Below are 7,102 nucleotides of genomic sequence, written 5' to 3'. Positions count from 1 at the left end.
ACTGTAGTTTTTAATATACCTACACAAATTATTACCAACGCGGTAATACCTAACGTTATTATTTTATATTTAAGCCAGCTGGCGTACTCGCAAGCCAATATTGAATTGTATAACTGTATAAGCCACACTAACCAGTGAGCAGCTGTGTGGGAACTAGGAGCTTTCCCATTTACAATTGGTGCTCATTGATTCGTACCGGCGAATTGTCGGTAAATTAGGCACGAGTCGAGGATCACAAATATTTAGAAATGACACGACTGGTGTGTCTGAATGTCTGGCAGTCTGGTTGGCCATGATGTGAGAATTAATCAAAACAAATTTAAAATGTATTAAATTACAATATATTATAATATAAATGTACAAACATAATTATAAAATCTTGCCCACCCCCTTCTAAATTATATTAATGGCAATAATTTATGGCCATACTTTTAATTTTGCCTCTTCTTATATCCGTTACATGCATGATACATCCCACTAGTAGGTACTATTACAGTAAAACTCAATGAAAAAGAATGTGTGACATTTTAGATTCTGATCGTAGTGATGAATGTATTGATTTTATAATGATGTGTTTTTATTTTTTTTCGTCTAGATAACTCAATAAAAAATTACCCTAAATACATGCATTTTTTAGTGAATGTTTATATTAGCATTTTCTATACACCATACGATTTTGGCTCTTGTTGAGCTATTTATGGGCAGATGAAATTGTCGATTATTATTATTTTTTTTAAACTAATAAACCCACAATAATTTTATATGATCATCGAAAGTTCATATATTGACAACATTGAGATATTTACTCGATTTCTCATGGAGCTATTTTCTTATTTTATTGTAATTCAAAAACAACAATTATTCAATATTAGATACTTGAAATTCACAGTACCTATATGTTAAAATGTATCATTTTGTATATTATTGATAACATTTTCAAAATATTCTGATTTATTTTGATCTGTTAGTATTCAATTGTGCGATTTTTTCAATTTTTTTTTCTTTAAATATCAATTAAATGTTATTTGTTGAGTCAAAAACCTTGAAAGTTTAATACAAAATGTATCATAAGTCAATAGCTGTTGAAAAATATTTAAGGTTTATAAGCATTAGATAAGTACGGTTTTTTACAAGATAAAATTATATATTAAAACCAAGAATAACATTTCTAGTTATTTTGTTGTAATTTAAAAATATTATCTGTGGGTACTCACTACTCGTGACTTTTAGTGTAGGTAAATCAGTATATCATTATATTTTATAAAAAATGACATTTCAAAATGCAATTTTTACGACAAAAATAATTTTACCTATTGCGTAGTATTAATGGCTAATAGTAAAATCAGTTAATCACAATAATATCATAAAATATACCTACTTGATAATAATATAGGTTGACAAATCGCCTTCGCTCAAAATCGTTTATCGTATGCAATGATTTTATATCATAGAATTTAAATTTAACACATCCATTAGGTCATTAGGATTAGCCCGATTAGGTACAGTGGCTCTCTATAGTCAATGGACACATAATTTACAGCAGAGCGTTAACCACTTACCCTCTTTTTTTTAAAATAATAATTGTAATCATATATTCCTACGTGAAATTGCATTTTGTTCGTCAATAAACATTTTTTATAAATTCCTAAATTTACTCCTTTATTATTGCTAAGAGTATACTTTAGTTTAGAGTTCATTTACCGCGGTTTTTGTTTGTATTGTATACACCAGGGGTCGGCAACCTTTTTACCTACACGGGCCATAATTTGTTACAGTTTTTAATGGAGGGCCGCATACAAAATTAAAATATTAAAAAATATAATTTTAACAAATAATACTAATATATTTACAGATAGCAACAAACATATTATGAATTTAACATTGTAGTTGTGCTTATTAACTAATTTTTAATTAAATACATTAGTAGAGACAATTTAAAAGTTTAAAAATAATTATTAATTAATTCTTGAATGTAATTTAGTATACAAATATTAAGTTACTAGTGTGATTTTTGAGGTTGAATTTTTCCCGCCAATTCATTTATATCCGCTTTTAAATTGGATGTTGATATCCTTAAAACAGCGTTCAAGTGTTCATTGCTTAATCGTGAACAATATTTATTTTTTCGGAATTTAAGTATTGAGAATGTCTGTTCATAAATATATGTGCTACCAAAAGCAGTAATCATTTTTTTAGCAAAACTTTTAATGCCTTTAAAATCTATTTCAGAAAGACTTGAATAAAATATTTTTAGGTCATTACTTTCTTTAAAAGCATTTTTAAGAATATCGTTGTTTTGCAATTCTATGACTTCCATCTGTAAATTAGATTCAACATCGTCAATGTCTACAGAAAAAGGGTTTTGAAACAATTTGATTTTATTCTCTTGTACGTAAAAATCAGAAAATCGTATTGATAATTCATTTTGTAGGTTTTCTATTATATTTAAAAAATTAATTTTTGTAGTTTCCCAATTTATAGTTGATTTGGTTGATTCTAATACAGTTTTACAGCATACGAAATGATCCAAGTGCTGTTCATTAATATGTTTGTGTAATAATTTTAATTTCTCTTGAAATGATTTTATATTTGAATACATATCTGACAACAATTTGTTTTTACCTTGCAGTTTTGTATTCAGCTCATTTAATAAAGTTGTTATATCAGTTAAAAATGCCAGATTAAGAACCCACTTTTCATTTGATAATTCTGGTACAATTTTTCCTTTTTCTGACATAAAAATATTTATTTCATTTCGTAAAATAAAAAACCGTTTCAAAACCACACCTCTACTCAACCACCTTACTTCGGAAAAATATATTACATCCCCATATTCAGCATCTCATTCTTCCAAAAATATTTTGAATTGACGATGTGCCAAAGCATTTTTGCGTATGTAGTTAACCGTCGATACTACAATATTCATTACATCTTTCCATGCTAAAACTTTGCAACATAATGCCTCTTGATGTATGATGCAATGAAATATCATAGGTGCTTCATGTCTTTCTTCCCCCATTTTCGCATTTATTCTCCCAATTAATCCTTTATTAATTCCACTCATATTTCTACCACCGTCTGTAGTAACACTAACTAGTTTGTTCCAACTTAATCCAAGTTTTTTAAATGTTTTGTCAATTTCGATAAATAAGTCTTCTCCCGTTGTAGTTCCCTTCAAACTACATAATTCAGCTAATTCTTCAGAAATATTGAAATTAAAATCAATTCCTCGAATAAATATTAATAACTGAGTAGTATCACAAACATCAATACTCAATACTTTCGTCAGTTGCGATAGAAAAACAATCAAATTTAGAAACTTTTTCTTTCAGTTTGAATATTAAATTTGTTCCTAACTCTTCGGTACGTCTAACACAGGTCCTAGCTGAGAGACTGATGTCTTCAAATTGTTTTTTTTTTCTCAGGGCATATTTCATTTACAACGGCTAACATACATTTTTTTATAAACTCAGAGTCGTTGAATGGACGATTACACTTGTCTATCATTTCAGCAACTACGAAACTAGCTCGTACTCCTGATTCGTTTTGATTATGTTGTAATTTAAAACTATTTTGTTGATTAGTTAATGAACTTTTAAAATTGTTTATTTTAATCTGTCTAAGATATGAGTGAGAGTGTCAAATTTTAATTTATGCTCTGTTTCATAGTGACGTTTAACATTATACTCTTTTAGAGTTAAAATGGTTTTTTTGCAAATTAAACATAATAGTTTACCTTTATTTTCGATAAAAAAATATAAATCCGTCCATGATTCGTTGAATGTACGATGTTCATCACTAATTTTACGTTTTTTTGACATTGAATTGATAGGTTATTATAAAACAGTTGTAATTTAAACTTCACGTTGGAATGTTTCGAAACGAACTGCACTAAGCCACTAAGGCCATAACCAATACGTATTTGTCATAATCGACGATATATGCATTACTTAAGATTAGATTACGTTTTCGATCATAGCTTATCTCGCATTGATTAAATATTATTTATATATTTATAACAATTTAAGCTACAAAATTAAAATTTTAAACACCATGAATTATATTTGGAGGGCCTCAGCAAAAAGTTCCGAGGGCCGCATGCGGCCCGCGGGCCGCGGGTTGCCGGTGCCTGGTATACACTATAAAGGTAGTTTACCTATACTATAAATTGTAATTAAGTATATTTTTAGGTGGATAATAACGACATTCACGAGGCGCTACAAAACGCGTCGAGCGGTTCATTTCACAAATTTTTTTTTTAGTTTCAGTTTTTGAGTTTTAGTTTTTTTGGCAGATGAGTTTGTAGAATCACTATTTATGGTGTGACTATCATCAGGGGTATTATAAACTCCGGCGGAAATTTGTAAATGGTTATTCCGTTGGCTATCGATTACATATATAATATAATATAGCAAAAATTAAACAGTACGATATCAAATACAAATCGAATTACATACAATAACAAATACAATACTGACAACTGACGTGGGTTTTTTTTACAAAATTAAATATAACTGTCATTATTTGAAATCATTTGATTTGATGTCAGTTTACTATAAGTGAATCCATCAATATTTTATTTAAATAAAAATAATCAAAACTTGATGTTATATATATTTTTTTAATTCCATAATTTTTGTTTTTGCTAATTTTATATAGTATGTTGAGTTCTGTTATACCTATATATTAGTTTGTATTTTTAGATTCAATACATCTGAAAACAAAAATATGAGCTTTAGACTTGAGTAAATTGTACTTTAAGTTTTGAATGGAATGATTCGCAACTGTTAATTGCTTCAATGATATTGAAGACGATGCTTATATTTTCGGATTAAATTTAGATGTTTCGTCAATGTAATTATCATGGATTTTTTTAATCTCCCATCATCTTTTTTTTAATAAAAGTGAATAATATACTATTGTAAACATTAATCAACGGAATCAACATATAAGATTCGACTGAATCGATAGCCAGAGAAATTAATAAGTTTGTTACAGGTGAAAAAGTAATTTCGGCGGAATGATACACAACCGCCCGATCGACACACTTCTGAAATTATTGAATATTAAGCTCTTACTAAACAACAGTATAAGACGAGAAGATTATCGTTGAGGTAGGATTCGTAGGAATTGCCGATAAGTTAAATTAATTTTATTATTGATGGAGCATTAGTAATTTTGTGAAGAGTAATATTTTGGAATGCTTGGAATATGTTTGGTTGGCAAACTAAAATATTATTATATGATATAAATCGAAGAAAAACATTCAACAATTTAATAAATATATATAGGTAAATAGCACACAAAGAGCAAAAATATTTATAAATTTTTTCATGTCTAATAAAGGTTACCTAGGGCTAGAATACATTTTCAATGAATTGTCAAGTTTACAGCTTAATTAATTTAGAATAGGAACAAAAAAGTAAAATCGATTTAGTCAATAACTAAGTTGTGTGTAGAAATTCAAGTTTTCCTAATTGTTTTGTTTATTTTGAATTATCGAGTATGTAATATTCTGCTTAAAATCTAAAATAAACTAATAATAATCAAATAAAAACTAGTTCTTTTATGACTCAGCATAACATGTTTTATAGAAGAATATACTGAAACACTGCAGAAAACAAGGATGAAGGAATCATATTTATACATTAAACTTAATATGTAAATAGATAAAAAATGTGGTATTATAATCAAATGTTCTGTACAACTATATAATAATATTATACACGTTTAATGCGATAAACTTCACTTCCTATCCTTCAACAATATTTTTTAAATTTGGAACTCTTGAAAAACAGGTTTTACTAATATTAAAAAAAAATATTTTGCGAAGCTTAAACTGCACAAAAATTAAACATTATGTAAAAAAGTATTTAAGATTACTTATAGGATTAGTTATTGAAAATTCATCTTTTCTCTTTAAATGTTAAAAGAGGAGACTACTGAGTATGGTACAATAAAAAAATATTACTTGTGATAAAAAAAATATTTTAATATGGTTGATAAATGAAGTATAATATAGTAACTGATTCATAATTTGAGTTTCAATTCAATTCTATTCTATGATTTTATAGTAATAATTGACTATAGATTTAAGTAATTATAAAAGTTAATATATGTGCGTGTGAATATTGTTAACTTTTTGTAAATCATTTTCCCCACCACTTCATGCCACCAAAATCAACCCAAAATGTTCAAAGTTGTACATAATACGTATGCATATTTATTTATATTATGTTTTTATAATTTTCATTGCATTTCTAATAAAAAAATACTACAGTTTTCAATAAATATAAATTACAAAAACTGAAATACTAGTTGTTTGTTTGAATACACAAACCAATTTTAGATTCTAAACCGAGCCACCTACGTATGGATTTTACAATGGCGTGGTTTTTTTTTGTGTCAGTCATCACCTTTTGGGACAATAAAAATGCTTCGATTTTCTACTTCAACATCTTTTCTGGTGAGAGAGTTAATCAAGTTGGAATGAAGGTCTAAAGTAAAAAGTCATCAGTACTTTTCAAAAGTGTACAAAAGAATAAAAAATAATTAATAAAAACTGGGAATATTTAGGATAAGCCAGTTTTGACCAAAATTATTTTGTTTTTTTGTTCCAACTCAAAAACTCTTAACCGTAAATACTATAAATGTTCACCAAATCTTTATAAAACCATTTTTCAAACATGTTAAAATGTCTTGATTCTTTTTGAGCTTTTTTTAAAATATGTTTTTAAATTACTGTCCATAAATAATTGTGTGTTCGGTCAAAAACTTTTAAATTAAAAAAAAGGTTCTCATAACTTGTTCATTTATCATTTAAATAATATCAAAAGTATTTAGCTTAATTAAAAGCTAAATGTAATACAAGGTTCCTGGGTTCATCATAAGTTGTTACAATAGTAGTTTAAAAATATTAAAGATACATATATAGCTACGTTTTTTTTAAGTATTTTAAGTTCAAATGTTTTTGGAAAATATAAACCAACCTACTGTATTTTATATTTTTATTCACTAATATTGTAAAATAAATTACTTTAATATCAAAAATAACAAAAAATAAATTAACAGTAATATAGGCTGTCTTACTGACCGAGTGTAA

Source organism: Myzus persicae, unplaced genomic scaffold (genome assembly GCF_001856785.1).
Source record: "Myzus persicae strain clone G006 unplaced genomic scaffold, MPER_G0061.0, whole genome shotgun sequence".
NCBI classification, from domain to species: Eukaryota; Metazoa; Arthropoda; class Insecta; order Hemiptera; family Aphididae; genus Myzus; species Myzus persicae.
This window is presented reverse-complemented; position numbering follows the sequence as displayed.